Genomic DNA, 20023 nt, shown 5'->3' on the forward strand with positions numbered 1-20023 from the left:
CGGGTTGCCTATGTGAATGTTTCATAAAGAAGGAAACCTCCTTAAAAGGTTTCTTTCAGCACCCATGGTTTTGATTGTGTTAGATTTAGACTTAGGTATACGTCTAGTATTGGTGAGATATTTACTGCATTTATACCTCCTCAGCCCCTGCTGAATTCATTTTGCTCTGAGTGAGGGGAACATTGTTTATTTATGGGTAGCACTTCATTTAAGGGTGCCCACACCTTCTATCCACTTTGGATAGTAACTCTTGTGCTCAGGGAGCATGATGATAGCATTGACACCAGACTTCCCAAAAGGGAAGTGAGAAAGATAGGCCCAGCACAAAGCCTCACTTCCCCACATCCGCCAAAGTTGACCCCACACTGAAGGAAAAACTTATTGCAAACTTGCAAGAGGCTGTTCAGGCCCATGCTCCCCACACACTTGGCAGCAGGCTGTGCCAACTGTAGTACAGCATGCCTCATTAGCAAGGAGCCAACACACTCAAAAATGTATCATCTACTCGACCAGCTTCTTGAATAAGGCTCGCAGCACTCTATTGTCTCCGTTTATTCTGGTTTTCTGGGTTCACTAGCTCAGTAACTATAGTTAATCCACCATCTCTGAACATCTCCCCTCTCTCCTTTCCCACCACACATTTGCACCTTGAAAGTGCATTTAGCCCAGATTTCGAAAGAGGGTTGCGCTTTGAAGTAAGAGGGAGTCTCAGTGGAACACCAGCAATGCAAACTCTGGATCTAAATCTCACGTCAGTCACTCCTACCATCTGTGAAAAATATAACCAGTAGAACTGGCAAGAATAACAAAACAAAACTCTGAAATCAAGAATACACAACTTGGCTTTGATATGAAGATTTCTCTGTCCATCACTCCCTTCCATGCCATTGTACCTCAACTAATCACTTTGGAGCGCAGGAAGTTTTCATATTGCCTTTTTTTTTTTTTCATTCCTTTGCCCACCTGCTTTGTGGTTGAAATCACTGAAAAGTATTAGGATAAAAGCCTTTTCCGCTTGTATCTGGTATGACTGGAGAAAGACAGAGGGAAAGTCTTACAGGAAATGTTCTTCTTGCAAGAATTACAGATCAAGAAATTAGGGTAATTTCCCATTTTTTCAGGTGCTTATCCAAACAACACTTTTTGCACATTTAGCCCCTGAAGGCATTTATGCAGTAAGATCCTGATCATCAGCTGGTGTAAACTGTCTTAGCTCCCTGAATTTTTAAGGAGCTCATCCAGTTTCCCTCATCCGAGGATCTGGCCCTGGTTCCTCACCCTGTGTATCTGAGTTACTCAGTTTTAACAGAGAGGCTCTGTGTACTATTTTCCCCAGTGAAATCATACAGGAGATAGATGTCAGGAGATGTATCTCTTGCTGTATATCACGCAGCAGCAGGTCTAGGGATATCTATCATTCAGGTCTACAAATTAATTTGCCTCTTAAAAATGGACAAATGTTGCTGATGCTGCTGAAGGCTGCATTTCTGGAGCAGCAAGGCAGATTTTGATCAGGCTCCAGCAAGCCCTGGTTTCCACGTTCCAGTAACCACATGCTGAGGAGTGTGGGAGATGCACAGGTGACTGACCCCAAAGAGCGCTGTGGAAATTCGCCCTGGAAGATCAACAGCTGAAGGGAGCCTGGGCCCAGCAGGAACGAGCTGAGGAAGCAGCAAAACCAGGGGAGGAAAAGCGGCAGGAGCACTGAGAGCCACTCCATGGCCTGTAGCACGCCAAACGGGCTGCTCCCAAGAAAACTGCTTTGCCACTGGATTGAAGCAGCGGATGAATTAATTGTGCCATTTTCATGACATTCTGCTGTAGCTTGAACATATTAATAACTGCTCATCCCAGAAACAGCTTTTTCCTCCCACATGAGGGGGAAAAATATCCATCTGAATTTTTTAGATTATGTGACAGGCTTGCAAACTGTTGTTAACTTTATCATTTGGGATATGGATTAGACTGCAGCACATTAATTTATCGGGAAGTAAGAGCTGCCTGTTCATCTCTTTTCCGTTATGACATCTGCAGTGAAAGCACGATGGGGGCCAGACAGACAGTGAATAATAGACTAGAATATGAAGTTTGGTGGGGGAAAAATGGCAAGGTTTGCTACAGATATAATTGAACCCATTAAGCAAAAAATAAAAAAAACAGTCAGTGGTCCTTCAGCAGATATTGTTCTTAATGAAATTGCAGATAATGAAACCTGCCAGTTAAAAGTGATATCAATTCACATCTCCTAAAGTCGACACAGAAAAGTCAAGCAAAAGCTGATCTGCAATTAAACACTTCTTGCTGGAGTCCAGAAGGCTCTGCAGCCACGTGCCTTGCTCCCCAGAGCCTGCTTTGGGCCTGTCGGGGCTAAACCTGACAGGGCTGGACACCTGCCATTCCCTGGGGGCCAAAAATCCCATGAGCTGGCCCAAAAAGACTTTGTGACCAGTGGCACTTCGTGCCAGGGAGCCCAGGGCTTTTGAGGCCCTGCAGGAGGGAGCTGCGCCGCCTCCACTGGAGCAGGGCTGGGACGAGCAGGGTTTCCTCCCACCATATGTCTTTTGCTCATTCCTGACGGATCTGCCTGAAGGGCTGCATGGACAAAATGGTGGGAAGGTTGAAGGGTTGCGATTTGTGGGTCAAAAAATTCGTGAAATATTAAAGAGAGCCCTGTCGCTGTCCTGAATTGTTAATACAAACTATCCAGCTTTGCAGAAAACATATTCCTGTTGTCATTTTTATTCCACGTTGGCCTGTTAGTCCTCTGATTATGTTAACAGCCACATATGGACAATTATATAGCACAAAAAGTGCAAGGCTTAGGTGCTTAAGTTTGGCCCCTCAATGCCGATGGACAAAACTATTTATATTATCTATTTAGTGTGTAGGGTCAGTGTCCGTGAACTTCTAGACTGAAATTGCCAAGTCATGACAGTACGGTAACACGATCACCTCACAACAAGTTATAAGCCTGCATTTTATTTGAACACTTAATGTTAAAGACAAATCAGCTACAGGGCACAGTACTCTCTGCCACTCTGAGTGCCACTGCTCAGCCTTATTTTCCAGCTCTCCAGGGATCAAACATACTGTCCCAGATCCTTCAGGATTTCTCTCTTCATCAAGGTATGCTTGGTGTGTCTGGACATAGCAAAATTCAGCACATGCTGCTAAAAATGGTTTGCAAACATTTACCCTAAGTAAATTCAGCTAATTCATGCTGAAGGTATTCCCAGGCCCTACTTAATTCATGTTATGTAAACAATCTTAGCAGTGACTTTTTCCTTTGTTCATATTAATTCACTGAATGCGTGCATGTGTGTGAGGCAAAGATTTACATCAGAAGCATTTACACAGTCTTGTTGTAATCTCTTTGATTTCCTTCTTTTTATTTGTCAAAAGTATCAGTCATTGAATCCAGATGCAGAGCAGTACCACAGGGGAACAAAGGAATTGCTGGGTACTGGGTCAGGCAACTGTTCTGTTGCGTTCAGTGTCCCATCTCTGCCAGTGGCCAACACCAGCTGCTTCAGAGAAAAGTGCAAGAAACCCCATAATGAACGATCATGGGGCAATCTGCCCACAGGGGAAGTTTTTTTCTTAATTCCCCTCAGTTAACTGTTTCCTAATGCCACAAAACATGAGTTTGTATCCCTTGTATTTTTTTAATCTAGTCTAATGTAGTTCTCGTTATCCATACAAATGTCTAGTCTATTTTGAATCCTGCTAGTTTCTTGGGCTCCGTGACAGTTTGTGGCAGTAAGTTCCCAGGGTTAATTAAGTGTTGTCTAAAAAATATTTCCATATCAGTTTTAAATCTTTATTTTCCCTTTTGTGTTTCTTCATTGAGTGACTCTTGCCCATGAATTAAGAAAGTAGTTCAATGAGATCATCTTTTCCGATCTTTTCGCTATTTCTCAGTATCTTCCCAGATTCCCTCCTTTTATTTACATCATCTCCAAACAGAAATGGTGAGCACCTTTCTCATACAGTCTCTTCTCATACGGAGCCCTTTCCAGGCTTCTCACCATTTTGCAGAGATCATGCACTTTTTTAATATCATACTGGTAACCCTCTAGTCCAGTCATACAGCCTGACCCAAAGAGCCTTGGAAAGTTCCCATTGCCATAACAGATCAGGTAGGGAAGAAGTCTCTACAGGCAAAGACCCACAGAGCTGAGCAGGTCAAACGCAATCCCCACGGTTGGACAATATCCATCAAAAATCAATCATTGTTCTCTTGGGATAAGCAAGCCCAAATGTGTCAGAATCAACAGGTTTGTGGAGAAGTCACAGACAAAGAGGCCAAAACTATAAAGCAGTCTAAGCTTGTCAATAAACCCACCAGAACAGTTCTCACAGCTTTCTTGTGGTCCGGCAGCCTCCCTGGGCTGCGTAATTGCAGCCTTTTCGAAGCGGCACAAGCCTGCCCATGGAACAGATGCAAGTTTCCCATACTCCGATTCAGCTGGGAACACGCTCAGTAAAGCAGAAATAAATCATGGGGAACTTGCTGTCATTTCCCTGCCTTCCTGCAAAACCCTCTGCTGCTGCCACCTTGCTGGCTTGAGCTGGCGTAGTTTTTAAATGAAATCTGGGAGACTGGCATCAGCAGCCTTGCCTAATTTTTAGCTAATACCTTGGTGGGTTCTGCATTCGCATCTGGCCAGCGCTGTCACGCTGAGCATGATGATAACAGGCTGCTGCTCTTTCCCGGGCAGGAAGCTGGGGTACTGCTACTGACAGACTAAACAGAGGCTTGTTCCAAGCACAACAGCACATCACAGCCAGCAAAGGGTCTGTGGCGCGGGACTTCTCCCAAGGCATAAAAAAAGGAAGAGAGAGAGAGAGTGTGAGAGAGAGAGAGAGAGAGAGAGAAATGTGTTAACTGTGCTAACAGTGCCAAGTAATATGCTTCGTTAAAAATTTAATCACCTGCAAGTGCAAAACAAGTGCAAAGCAATCATGTTGTAATTAGCACAGCAATTAACACCTCCCTTTTCGATAGCACATGCATCCTAGGAAGTGCATGATTGCAAGTGTTTATGCTGCTGACAGACTAAGTTCCTATAGAGAGGAAAAAAAAATACTTAAATAGATTTTTTTTTTCCTTCTCTTTTTGGCATTTGGGTTGTTATGTGTCCATGAAACCCCAGCACCAGCTGCCATACTGGTTTTGTGTGAGTGCTGCTCCATTGCAGAGCGTACCTCACAAACACAACCTGATCGGGAGCCTCCTGAAAGACAGCTGCAAACCTCTATAGCCCCATTGTGAAGCAAGACATAAATACTGTGTCACCAAATGCGACACTTGTATTAATATTAAGAGATGCTTTTTTTGCAGGCTACCACATGACAAAGAGCAAGCACCCCTGAGGCTGCACTGAGAGCTCAGGCTCTGGGATGCTACAGCAAAGGGGACAGAATGAACCGGAGTCGTGGATTCAGACAGGGTCTGTAGTCAAAATATGCCTAAATTCATGGTACCAAGGTCTCCCTCCAAAGTGCCCCACAGCACAGACAACAACTTCTCCCTGAAGTCTGAGCTGGAAGTGGTTTGATTCAGTTGGATAAACTGGCTGCTCCAGAACTGGTCGTGAAAAGCCGCCTCGCTCCAGACGGCTGCTGCTCCTCTCCCAGGGCATTGTGGTGGCCGTGCTCCTTCCCTGGGCTCTCCTGCCCTCTCCACTCACAGGGGTCACAGTCTCTGACAGTCCCAGTCCTGTCCTGTCCCGTCCTTCCCCTGGGACTGGCTGACAGTTCCTCATAGGAGACTATGTGAGGAAGGATAACTGACTCTCAGCACAGACTTGGCTAAGTTATATAGGCTTAAGTATTTGAATACAGCCCATAAAGTACCCTTATTTAGGGGCTGTTCAACTTTAATAAAAGGGCTGTGCTCTTAATAGGATGCTGCATCCAGCACCCTGGCATAAAATCAAGGGCTTCTGTGACTGCTCAGTGCAGCCTAAGAGCTGGCCTGTGAGGTTGACATCCAAAAGCTGAGCTCCAATGGTGAAAGCCATCTTTGCAAATATGAACCAGGAGGCCAGTCTTGATGATTTCCGCCTCCCAGACAATGTCATTATTGAAAGGTATTTCCATCACATGGTTCATTACTGGGATTCATATTTGCAAAGTACTTTGAAGATGCTGGAGCTACAAGCAAAGTTGTTATTAACAGGTGTGAGCCAAAGTAATGAACAAGCCTGCAATAACCACAACTTCTAAAAAAGTTACTCCCTATATAAATTTGCTGCATACTTTCAGAAATTCACATTTTCTGGAGAAGTAATTCCCTGAATGTAGACAATATTGGAGCACAAATTCAAGAATTACCATAGAGCCAAGTAGAAGGCAGGTGAAAAACAAGTTGAGGAAGAGTAGCAGTACCCTTGCTATCCCAATATATTCCCAGATTTCTTGAGCCACTTCCAAACTGAGATAGAAGCCAAGTCTGAAATGATATCAGTTTAAAGATGATTTGAGTACAGTTTCTGACAACACTGGGGGCCAACTTTCACTCCCCTCCCTCCAGCTAATGGACATGTGTTTAATTAGAGACCATTGGGTATCCCAGTTGTATTTTATTTGCGCTTCTGTTCCCAGCTTTCACTGGCCTTCTAGCACCATTTCCTGCCTCCAGTGAGCACTCCCTTGAAGCACAAGGTCTTTGAGATGGCTCCATTCCCTTCCCTGGTAGTAACACATGTTCACGTTTTTTTGTGCTCCCTCCACATTGCCAGCCTGCCATTCAAGCTAAACATGAGCCTGCCCTGTCCTACTGAACGCAGTTCAAGTGTCCACTTTTTTGATGCTTTCAGTAGGCAGTGGCAGGCACTTACTCCTATCACACAACGTATTTTGTTTTGTTTTTACAAGTATCCAGTAAGATATGGGCTATAGAGACCCAATGTGCATCCTCTAGTGCTGCCGGAGGCAGTGAGAAGCGGCTCTCAGGATCTCTGTTAAAAATTCTGCCACCACCTTTGTGAGAGGTTTGAGGTGATTTCCCTGCCTCTGTTGGAGTTCACCTTCTCAAAGGCATACTGCTAAATCATCTCTGCCAGAGATGACTTACCCCTGAGGCTCATAAAAGTACTTCTGAACTGCACTTGTGTTGGTACTTGAAATGCACTGAAGCAAGCCCTGTTGTGAGGGTTGGGGGGGGGGAGGTGCTCCCAAGGAGGATACCCCCGAAACACTGACCCAAGATCTTCGTCTCAACTGACAGCAGATTTCAAATGACATAAGTACAACACTGTGCTGTGCTATAAATAAACACAGCATGTTTTTTAAGAAGATCTTGTACAATGTACAGTCAACAGTTAACTAATAAAGTAGCTAAAAGCCACCTGAACACTAAAACAGTATCCATCAAGTAAGGGACAAAAATTTGTGCAAGTTCCTTGTTAAAATATTTTCAGCACAGCAAAAAGTTTAAAATTTGGGCAGCCCCCGTTCTCTTCAAACCATGAAGAGCTGATAGTTATCACAAATGAAAGGCTAGGAAAGTCAGTGAGGATATGGGGGAGCCTCATATGCATAGAAAATCACAGGTTAGTGTAACTAAGAGCTCATGGTTCAAGATATAGGCAAAATACATCACAACCCTCTCACCTCAGGAATAAAGGAAACAGTTCATGCCCATGCAAGGCCAGCATGGGGGCACATGGACACCTCACACGGACAGAGGCCACCACTGAGAAAAGTCTTTGGGAAAGGTTACTGGCTAGTCATGTGCAAGCAGTTGTCAGCCGGGAGTTATAAGAACTGGTGACAGCCATGTGCCTTTGGCTCTGAAAGGAGAGGATAACGGACCAGTTAGCGGCACAGACTGGGACCTGTGATCTGCTCAAGGACATGATCAGTAGGAAATCGTCAGGTTTGGGAATAGCTCCCTGGAGTATGGAATCATTCAAGTTCCTCAATGGCCTGGGCTGAGTCTAAAAAATCCCCTAAGGAAGAAATGTGGCCTTATCAAGCACAAGCAACACAGCTTACAGTGCTGAACTGACCTCCTCCACTTCCTCACGAGATGGATCTTTTTAAATGGACAGTAGAGATCTTCAAACAAATCCTCATAAATAGACAACCACCATGGCCAACTATTACTAGTGGGATTCAGCTGCTTTTGCCAGTGGTGTCTGCTTGCTCCCTGGACTGTCAGGCCAAGTCAAGGGAACTGCTATGTCCCTCAGGTATTTCTTGAGTATAGCTCTCAGCATCACACTAGAGACATTATATTGAAGACATTCAAAGGGATAAATGTGGGTGGTGAAAGATCACTGGGGTTATATCGTTCTTTCAGTTAATAAGACATACATCTTAGAAATAAGAGATGAGATGGGAAGGAAAGAAAAGGAAGGTGCCAAAGCAATGAAAGGAGATGGGAGACCCAAGAATACCTGAACTGCAGATACAAAAGGCTAGGGAGGCATCTTGGAAAGTTAACAACGTGCTGCATTAATGTATGCAGCAAATTTTACCAATGTAGTGAATGCTAGAACTGCGAATACAATCTAAATGTCTGTGGCTTGGCTCCTGCTTAGTGGGAACCGTGCAGTTTAGGAGTATGAGACCCCCGCACCCTCACTACAGGATAATAATCTACCTAACCTTGACAAGCACTGCTCTCCCACAACTGGGGGAAGATAACCCTTCTCACTGACATTTCTGAGCCTCTAAAGAAAGAGGGAGAAAAGCCCAGAGAAAAAAAATCTCAATCCCCACTCATTTTGCATATCCAGGTTCCCAGGCACCCATCCCTTTTTTTACTAAAGGGGAGAAGAAATATATTTAATAAAGATCTGGCAGGAATATGATGAAATAATGAGTAGGATGAGACCATGTTACATAAATTGGCAAGGCTCCAGCTTGTAAATGATTAAAACAAAAGAAAAAGGGAGTTTCCATGAAGACTAACGTAAAAAGCATTTTATAATCAAAAGGCCCGAGACTATGGGGCTGATGGGAACGTCTAGCAAAACAAGCCTGTTCCGAAGCTTCCAGATGATACATGGAAACGTAATCAGCTCATCTCAGTCAACCTTAAATCAAAGAAAAGACTGATTGGAGGTTCAAAGGGAAGAGTGGTTTTGTGGCTCGAGTACAAGAGTGAGACGCTTTCTCGATTCTGCCACAGATTTCCTTTGAGATCTTGGGCAAGTCACTTAATTGTATGATATTTAATTTCACAACTATTGGGTACAATTGTTTGGCACATATGCACATTCCAATTTGTCCCTGGAAGTGGACAATTATATTTATACCTGGCTGTTTACACCCACATGTACCATTCATGGAGCACTGCTGCTAACAAGCGAGCCTTGAAATCTTTTTATATAATTTTTTTTCCTCTGTAAAATGTGGAGAAGCCTCATATACCTTTATAGCAGTGCTGTCATACTGAATTAGTGCATAATATTCCTAGAGATCTTTGAGCAGACAACATTATGGGAGTGAGAGGATTCTCTATAATTTACTGCTATGAGATTAAGAGCGACTGCTTTCCTGTCAGGTAGACACCAAAAAAGAGAAAGTAGCTAAATGAGTTACACTCTCTCTTATATTAAGAAAAGCAGCCCTTAACAGTTCACCAGTAGCTGTTGCTTTTTACCAAAAGCCAAAATCTAGTGACTCTAAGCCTGAGAATTTTATCTTCAGGAGAGACACAGGTCTAATTTCTGTTGGAATAAAAAATTTGTTACTCAAAATCAAATGCTAATTGGCTCCAGCCTTTTAAACTAAGCAAGCTAAGAAGTCTTGAAGAACTTACAGATCTTCAAGGGTCGTTCAATAACCATATGCAGTCAGAACCCAACCTTAATGTCTTTTTATCTTCTAAATTTACAAGAATGTGTGTGTGTGTGTGTGTGTGTGTGTGTGCGCACGCGCGCGCACATTTTTGAAAGCCTATTCTTCTGTACACTGAAAATTCAGATGAAAGTCAAGAAGAGGAAGGTTAGATCAGGGAAGCAGGACTCCTTTACGCTGTTTCCAAGCTCTGCCCTGATGCATTGTGTAACCTTGGGCAAGTCATTTAACTTGTCTTGCTCATCCATCAGATAGAAAGATGATGCTTATCTATTGCACAAAAATGAGTTAATCGCTGTTTGCCAACTGCTTTCATCTCTTTGGATGAATCAGATTGACTCTATATATGTGAGTGTATAATTTTGCATGTATATTTTTATTTGGAGCCTGCTAATGTCTTGGAGCATAACTTCTTCAGGTCAACACTGGTTATCTGCTTGGCAGAGAGCCCTGTTGTACATTTCTGATGTAATGCAAATCATAGCAATGAGAAACATATAAGCGAAAGATATTATTCTTATCATTATCATTAGTTGTTGTTGTTGTTGTTGTTATTACTATTATAGTTTCACACTTAGAAGTTGAGATAGGACCACTTTAAAAAATATGGCCCCAAGAAAGAAGTCTGCTGTTCTTGGGAATAAGTCTCTAAAAACAAAAGGCTTGGGAGAGGCACAGGCCTGGAACTGCCTCTACAAGGATGTCTTGACTTAGAGTTTCCCAGGGGCATCAAAAAACTTCTAAATGAATTCCTTTATAGGCTTTACCACTCAGGAACTGACCTATGCAAGTGCTTGGCCAGCGGATGGTTCTTGCCAAAACAACAAATCTCCTCCCTCAGGAAGGAGTCATAGCACTCAGGACTTGTTTGATTTTTGGAGACAGAAGGAAATCAGGGTAAGAGGCTCAGAGAAATATAATAAGGAGAAATTCTCTAAACCATGACCATTTCCTGGAAAGGAGTCCAAGGGCTGTACAAGCCTTGGGGAAAAGTCCTTTTCTTAACTATCCATGGATGCACTATGGATCATGCCTTATCTATGACTGGCTCATGGAGTAGATGCTGCTGCTTGCTTAAGGATGGGGAAATGCCTGCAGAGGCCACAGGGGCCACCACCTCTTTGGAAGCAGGGACAGAATGAGCAGCAGTCAAGAGCAGTCTTTGGTGTATTTGAGAGGTATGTTCTTTAAAAATATATAACTGTTAGCTATAAACTCCTGTCGCTTTTTCATGTAAGGCACTCCATTGTTGTAAAATTTCTACAACTGGAAAAAGAGGACAGGTTTTTAATTCCTATCTGACCCATGTTCTCACTACAGACTCTGCCAAGCAACCAAGAGGGCCAATACCACTTGTCCTGCTTTGCCATGCAGTTACAGTCACCATTGCCTCTCTGGAGTGGTACCACGAAAAACACTAGCTCTGCAACTGCGTTTAGGTCCTACAAAAAGCTTTAGCCTGGTGACATCTCTTACCAGGCAAAGACTTATCGGGTGAAAGGAGCAAAACCCAGATTTCCTGATGTCTAGTCCCATGCCCCAAATACTAGGTTGTCCTTTCTTTGGGGTGAGATCTCCCAGTTGTACGTCTGTGTTTGAAAACACTGCAGAGAAGATGTTTGACCCCACAGGGGAGGCTGTGAAGCTTTGAAACAGCTACTCTTTCAGGCTCATGGACCACAACAACAGCTCAGCATCCTCCATATCAAGGTGCTGATACCTCCCATCTGGATCCATTCCCTGGCCCCATGGTTCTGCTATCCCTATCTCCCTTGAAAAAACATAAATGTTTTCTAGTCAGTATCTCTTCTTGGTCCTTCTTCCATAGGAGAGAAAGAAAAGGGAAGATTTTATCCAGCCTTTCCATGTGTGGTTGCATATTGCCCGTAAGGACTTTTTTTATTCTTCCCACACTTTCGTCACTCAAAGTATGAAAAACTTAATAGCCTGGTGCCCATTGTATGTTTATTAGATGAAATGGCAAGTGCTGTTAAAGTGTTAACTTGCGTGATTTTTTGTTATAGATTGCAGTGCTTGTCATTATTTAAGTTAGATTGGTTAGCTCATTTTGTTGTTTCACTCTGCTTGCTTTACTTGCTATTTACTGGTTGAGTTATATAATGAGTATGATTAGATTAATAGATTTTAGAATGTAAATGAATTTCCACTAGTGTTTATTAGATACATTTACAGAAAGGGTTTAAATAAAAACACAGCCTAGAATCAGAATTACAGTGCATTCTCATCTTAATGGATGGCATGCACCTAGCTTGTTCTTTGTTACAACTGCATGTCTGAAACTATGCTGTTTATTCCACACTGACTCTGAAAACCATTAATGGCAGATGTTGACACAAAGTAATTTTTCTTTTCTTTTTTTTTTAAGGGGCCTAATTCTGCTCAGATACATACACGCAGCTCTCAGTGAACTGATCATCTTTGACTGGCTAATGAGGACTTATGGTTGTAGAGGTTCCACAGAACCACTAATTAAAGACGAGCCTCCTTTCCTTGTCCAGCATCAGTTAGAAAGGCCAAAGCCTAGCAGCAAAAGATACCAGTTCCAAAAGCACAGACTAACTCAAAAGGTGTCTTTTCCCATGCCTCCTATACTTCCCAATGCCTTTCATCTGGCAAGTATGTTTTGCTCCTGCTGCTTCTTTAAAGAAGGTTACTATTAACCGACTCTATCACACAAGCATTTCAGCCCCCCCCCTTTTTTTTTTTTTTTGGTAGTGAAAAGCTAGTAATATTAAAATGAGTGGCTACCACAGGTTAGGGGCACTTGCATGTTCCCCCGTTGTTTGCATGTAGTCACCCATTATTGGCAGTGACAAGATTTTTGACTCCATGAAACAGTTGAGGGTCACTCTCATCTGGCTGTTCACCTTTGAAGATGAGAGGAAGAAATAGTCTTCCCGAAGTGTCTTTGCAGTTATTCTCAGTTATGGGTATGATAATCGGTCTATCAGGATTTCTAGGAGCTGCATCCAGGCTGTCATAACGAACTGGACCTTTTCCTTCCCAGAACTGGCTTTCCAGTTTAGAGTGCAACCACTAATGTCAAACTGAAAAACATAAAATCATCCCTTGGGCTGCCCTGTTCACAGGGAACTAACTCACCACTCCAGATTTACCCTGCCCCTACCACATTTGTCCTTTCGTACAGCCATGTCTGCCTGGATTGTTTTGCTTCACAAAAGGTTCTGCTCCTTTAAAAACAATTACAAGGGGAATGTTAGTGATGTAAACTTGTTTAAACCTGAGCATGCAGTTAAGTCAGCTTTGTAATTAATTGCCTCATCATTTCAGTCATACTTCAGGAATGCTGCACTGCTGGTTCACAATAAAATAAAAAAGGGCCAGATCCCCAGCGGAGATCCCCTGCAGCAAACAAAGGCACCCTGATCTATAGCAGGTCTGGCTCTGACCCAAAAAAGGACGAGGAAGGAGAGGCATGGCCTGGCCTCCCACCGCCCGAGCGTGCGGAGGAAGGCAGGGACACGGCTGTGAGGGCGGGATGCGGCCCCAAGCGTGGCCCACGGTGAGCTCTTGGCTGCATGTCCGGAAAGGATTAGTTCCCCGAGGCACAGACCTCGGCAGACATAACCGGGGGGTGCTGTGTCATTACATGACCGCTTTCCACCAGGTCAGGTGCCACAGGGCCCTCCAGGGCTCACACTCATCCCTACCAGAGAGAGGAAAGAACGCAAGTAAAGCACCCACTAGCAATGTAGAGGTAATGAAAATAGTGCGAGGCTGAAAAACATGTTATGGGATGTCAAATGCCTGTCTAGGAACATTGGAAAAAGATGCAGAGGGAAGACGGCAATACCTTCTCCCTAGCATATCTGTGGTAAGAACTAATGAAGGTGAAGCAGACTGAAGCTATAAAACTCCAATTACAATTATGTTCTTTTTACTTGCTCCTAAAGGCACTGTTGGTGAGCATTTTCAGAAGGTAGTGTTGCCCACACACTCTCTTGTTGAGACTGATCTCTCCTGTAGGTGGGAAAGGGAGAAGAAAAAGGAGAGCCAGCCTCTCTAAGAAAGAAAAGTAAAGGGAGAAGAAGAAAAAAAAAATAGTAAAGAGAGATGAGAAAACAAAGGACAGAGTGAGCTGTGCCTGAAAGGAGTATAGAGTGATGAGATACCAAAATGAGGAGGGACCTGAACAACTTCTAGATTAGTTCGTTTCCTACTTTTGCCTTCTTTTCATTCATTATATCTCTTAGCATTATGGAAGAAAAATGGTTGAAAGGGAGATAGCTATTTCAGATGTGAGCAGCTGTTAATACTTGTGGCCATTTTATAATTGCTAGTTACGGTCTCATTAAACAACTAAGTGGAGGGAAAGACCAGGATCTAAATGCCAAGCTGAACAACGTAGCCAGCATAAACCTCTGCGTCGGTCCTGTGTAGAGAGTACCCCAGGACATACATATAATACAGCCTTTGTCCCTACTTCTGCCAGTGACCAATGTAGCCCCTAGGTTAGATGTCTCTGGTGAAGAGAAGATACCGCTGTATGGACTTCTGGGCAGCCTTTCCACCACCTGGGGAAAATGGTTTGCTTTTGCCAGTTCATCTGCATCGTTATCAACCAGTGCAGAAACGCTGGTTCACAGTCCTCCCATGCCGGCAAGCAGCAATCCTGGAGAGATCTGGGGGAATGCTAGCAGAAGGAGTTATAAAGGGCAATGCCTGTGATAAGATACACTCAAGCAAGCCCTTATAATTTTTCTCACTGGGTTGCAGATGACCTAATAGGCTCTTTTTCCATCTCTAATTTCCATGAATCTGCAATCCTATTATTTATATTATATCTTGAGGGTTTCTTCAAGAGTAAATGATATAATTATACCCTGCACCATAACATTTCAGGATCTACTGTAATAGGACTAAATATGCAATTATGTGGTTAGTAAATGTAACAATACAAAACTCAAAATCTATATCCATGTACTGTAGCTTCATAAGAATTAGTTTCCTGTTATGTACACAGCAGATGTAATGTAATTATTGCTAACTGAAAAGTATCACCAGACTTTCATATGATACCAACAAAAAATGCCCCTCCAGCCGATTCTTCATTCAAACATATGAAAATGAGAGAATTCTTATAATTCTATCTTATCAGTGAAGTCTGGGCACATATATTTGATCCTCTAGATATCAAATCAATACTTCCCAGGCTTACATATAGACAGAACCCACAAAGAATAAACATGCATTCACAAAGTGATGGATTAGATTCACCTCTGGTGTTATTCCAGCAGCTTCACCCAAATGACAGGACAGCAGAAGAGAGTCCATTATGCAACCTGTGTTGATTACTGGTAGAAATACTGGTAGAAATAAAACTGGCCCCTGACATTTATACAACACTGTGTGACAAAAGAAAAACAAATGAAAGGAACCACAGCCTTGCGGTTAAGTTAAACTTGGACTTAGGAGATATGGTTTCTACTCAGTGGTTTGCTGCAAGTTTCACTTATGATGAAAGAAAATGAAAGAGGGAAGGGAAGGGAAGGGAAGGGAAGGGAAGGGAAGGGAAGGGAAGGGAAGGGAAGGGAAGGGAAGGGAAGGGAAGGTTAGGTTTATCCTGGGCCTTGTCTGCAAGAGGAAACTGTATCAGTTAAAAGTGTGATTTTACACAAGTTGTGGTCAGCTAGTGCAAACGCCCTTTTAATTCCACTTTAAAAAATGTGAAATGGACTAAAAGGACATTCACCAAATGGTTAATTACATTAGTTTTTAAAAAATGATTTAAAGGGTTCTGACAGAGCTAGCTTTAGAAATCGCACCTGGGTTCGGATTCCCCTTCCCTTAAATATGCCAGCTAACTCCTGGTTGAACGGATATGAATCCCCTCTGGTGAGCGGCTTCAGCTACAAGAGCCGGCTGTGAGCAGGGAGGGCCAGCTGAGCTGCGTGATCCCTTTCACCAGCCCTAATACCCCCCAGCAGAGGAGCAACATCCTACACCCCGAGAACAAGATTCATCAGGACCAATATGCCAGAACCTAAAGAAACATGAATGTTGTTTTCCTGGATAAACTGTACCTCAGTTATCCATGTGTAAAAAACAGAGCCAATACTTCAAAGAAGTGTTTTATTGCTAAGCAAATACCCGTCAGGTTTTCAGCTACTACTGACACCAGGCCAAATACGTTCCTCAGCAAATATATGCTTACACCCCCACGTATATACTAGACCTATCCTTAATATGGAGTTAAAGCCTGATAAACTTTACACACTTCACATACATTACACATTGTCCAGGCAAGTCATGCTTGCTGTACAGTAGTCCATGTTTAAAGAGATGTCATAACATTTAGCTATCGGCATGAGAGGAGACAGTCACAGTGGAAGTGTCAGTCATTTCAGCTGCACCAAGAGGATATTAAACCTCCATGAATCTTGTATTTCACAGGTAAACACAGAGCAATACTTGTTAAAAGTTTGTCCCTAGCACTTAAATCCAGCACTGCCTCACTTGTAATGTCCCGTTTGATTAATCAAAGTGCCAGGGCCACCAGACGTCTTCATTTCACGTTCAGATCATGGACACAGGAGATTATTTATGACTTTGCCACCACAAAACATGTTTGTTCAGAGGGTTGTTCAGAAACTGTCATTATTTGCAACTCTCTCCTAATTTTTACACCTATCTGGTACTTTCCAAAGAAAGCAAAGTGACAACTGTATCATAATACTAGAAGCGCAGTGGAAGAGGTCACAAAGCATCAGGGTAAATAAGACAGAGCAACGACAGTAGCTTAGTAAGAGGATGAGTTTTAATGTGTGCTCACATTAAAAGGTGTTCAGGAGCCTCCACTTTGGCTACGAATATTATCTTGCTTCTTAGAAGCAATGTAAATCAGCCATAAAAGACCTTCATGTAGCGTACCCTCTAAGTTTGAACACCACAACAAAACGCTGAAGTTTGTTGCATTTTACTTTCCTTCACATTTACTTCCATACTTACAGGAGAATAAATAACATATCATCTCTGCCACAGAGGAACAGTTTGGTGCCTGCATGGCTTAAAGAACTGTCCTGGTCTTTCTTGCCCCCTCTTTAGTCAGTTATACTTTCTACTTCATACAACTGAACCATTAAGATAAAGGTTAACATGATGTGTTGTAAAAATATGCAGTTGTTCCAGTTTGAGCTGAAATAGTTAGTCAGAGCCCCTTCCGCCCCCCAATTCTGTCATGGTATTGGCACAGGAATCATTAGTTTTGTAGTCACAATTACATGAGAACTAAGTAAACTGCAGAAATTTGTAAACTGTTGCATTGCTAAATTAAATGCTGTTTTAACTAACAGTTAATAGTGTTTACTGCTGTGTAATAGTAATTTTCATTTTTTACTGTATCTAATGACTTTCTGATGACTCAAATTCTCTGTAGGGATACCAAATCATTATATTAAGGATGAGTGATTTTAGTATGCAATGACTGATCAGTACAATAATACGTAGACTAATGCTTCAGCTAGTAAATTAAATCATTTACACCAGAGCGTTTGTCAACTAAAAGAGGAGTTCTGTTACACTGCTGCATTATAATGTAGAGTCTGCTCAAAATAAAGCACACGCTGTATGAAATCTGTGCTACTTTATACACAGAACCATTAAGGAGCAAAGGGTTATCACATCAGGACTCGATGCAATCACCCCATCATCCCCAGCCACAAAGAATACAAGGGCCGTTTGCTTTCACATAGAAACGTTTGAGATGTTTACTGCAGTTAAGGGGTTGAATGTTTCATTGGTGAATAGCTCAGCACGCTTTCATTTTAAGAGACTAGATCAGCTCATTGCTTGGGTAGGACCCAAGATGAGATCTGAATACAGCCTCTCTCCCCTTCTAGCACAGTTTCCCAGTGCAGGCTTTGGTCTGGGCCCAATAATTATACATACACCAAAATGTTCAGAAGAACTGAAGAGAGATGCTTGACGTTTCAGTGATTTGCTTGAGGCACCAAAAGGCCTAATTTCCAGAAATGTGGAGGCATCAGAATGTCCATGGACTGTATTTTGAACAGAGAGTGCTCTACTTTTAGAAAAAATCAGATCCCAAAATCTCAGGGTTGTCTCTCAAGGCTAGAGGCCATGCACCACAGTTAAACTATTGTTAACTCCATTGACTTTGACCAGCCACACTCATGTAAATATATGCGATGAATCAGAACCCAGTTCCCATAATAATACCAGTCAGAAAATACTTGTAAGGAAATAATACTTCCTTGGAGGAGTTTTCCCTGCTATCTTGTGACATGTTTTTGTGACACACTCTGGCTAAAACCTCTGGGGGATAGTGGGAAATGCTGCATCATGGTTGCTGAGTTCATCTCCCTGATGTGGCAGCTTTGCTGTCAGAGAAGGGCTCTGAACTCATAAAGGGAGAGTTGTGACAAAGGGAAAGGTTCACTTTGTAAACATATTTAAATCCACATGAATATATTGCTTTTCAGGAACTTAATGACTCATTCAATATTTACCTCTGGGAAATCCAGTGTCACAGAAACAGTGTATTTTGACTTGTGAAGTCTTCACTGGTTGTAATAATGTTCTCTGTGCTACTGCATAAGGATTTGGTTTTGCTGGCAATGGCTGAAAAATCAAGTTATCATGACTTGTTTACTACTTGGCATGCTTCACTGAAAGAACCTTAATGAATGAGACTGGTAGCAAGTCAACAGTCTTCAGTGATGTCTTAACACCTAATCCAGTGAGCACCTCCAGCTCAGAGCATGATGCCACAGGCGATGGCCCCACAGCCATAAGTCTACATGATGCATCTGGGTATAACACACACTTCTTCCTCTGTAGGATTCTGCTCATGAGCCAGCTCCAACAAGATTGGTCCCTTGGATTTTTTTTGTTTTATTCTCCTAAGTATCCTTTAAAAAAAGTTGCAGCAAATGCTCCTGAGCCTTTTGTTTAAAACGTAAGAGTGTTAAAATGTCCTAATAATCTGGAGGTTTGCCAGTTTGTAGGCAGGCACTAAGTGAGTTTTAATTTTTGCACAGAAATTAAATATTAGCAAGGGGAAAATGAACATATACAAAAAGACTGCTCATCTGGCCAACATCTGGTTTGATGGGGCCATTATTTCAACAAGTACTTACCGGCACTTTTTTGTTGTTGTTGTAGCTTCCTCCCAGAGCAGCAACAAACTAGTAGTAGAGATTAAAATTTCCATATCATTCCCACACACACAGTCAAGCTGTACAGTGTGCCCAGAACTCCTAATAATTCTCCTTTCCTTGTTTTTTGTTTGAAAACCACTATTACATCTAACTAGGTGGGAAGGAAAAGTGAGGAAAGCCGTTAAAATTGTTACTTTCCAGTACATTCCTGTATTACAAGTTATGACAGCGTTTATTACATGTGTTTAATGAAAAAGCTAGAATGCAAACTCAAAAACACTTCTGCCAGGTGCAGGCTGGGAGGTGAACTCAGCCATCTTAAGACTCAGTGACTCTCAGTCACACAAATGCACACATCTTTTGGAAGTTCAGGGCATCCCATGGCGCATGCTGAGCCTATTGACCTGAAACTGAGGAGGCACATCCCTTTTTTACCCCACCAGAAGAGATGTATGCCTCCCAGAATTATTTATCATGATGGGACGGTGCTGTTTGAGCAGATGTGTGTGTGCTTCTTTCCAGAAACTCTCCCCTCTTCCTCAGGACGGTGCTGAGAGTGTGTACCATTGTAGGTAAAGTTACCAGTCCTGTGGCTAAACTGAGCCTGTGATATCCACATGCTCTGCTGGATGATCTGTGTCTAGGTCCAGGTCTTCTAGTGTTGCAAAACTTTCAACGGCTTCAGACAACAGTCATGCTTTCCAAGTCAGTCAGCTACAGAAAAGCAACCAACCACTCTCTAAACAAAGAAAAAACATAAATCCCAAGAATTAAGAAGTACATATGAATCTGGGTCACAAACTATAAACTAGTGAAAGAAAGAGGAGCAGTACTGGAGCACATCTGTATACAAAAGTGGAAACGAGAGCTGTACCCCTATCACTGCCCTGATTACATTTCTTTAGTGGTAGCCATTTCTTATGCCTGTAGCATAACATGTCTTTATGATGCTTTTCCTCTCTGGTGTGGTTGTGACTATTTCTGGGCTGGCCCTAATGCAACCCACTACTTGTTGAGAGCCTTTGCTTGTATGCTCACTGAAACAT

This window comes from Apteryx mantelli, chromosome 2 (assembly GCF_036417845.1).
Source record: "Apteryx mantelli isolate bAptMan1 chromosome 2, bAptMan1.hap1, whole genome shotgun sequence".
Lineage (NCBI taxonomy): Eukaryota > Metazoa > Chordata > Aves > Apterygiformes > Apterygidae > Apteryx > Apteryx mantelli.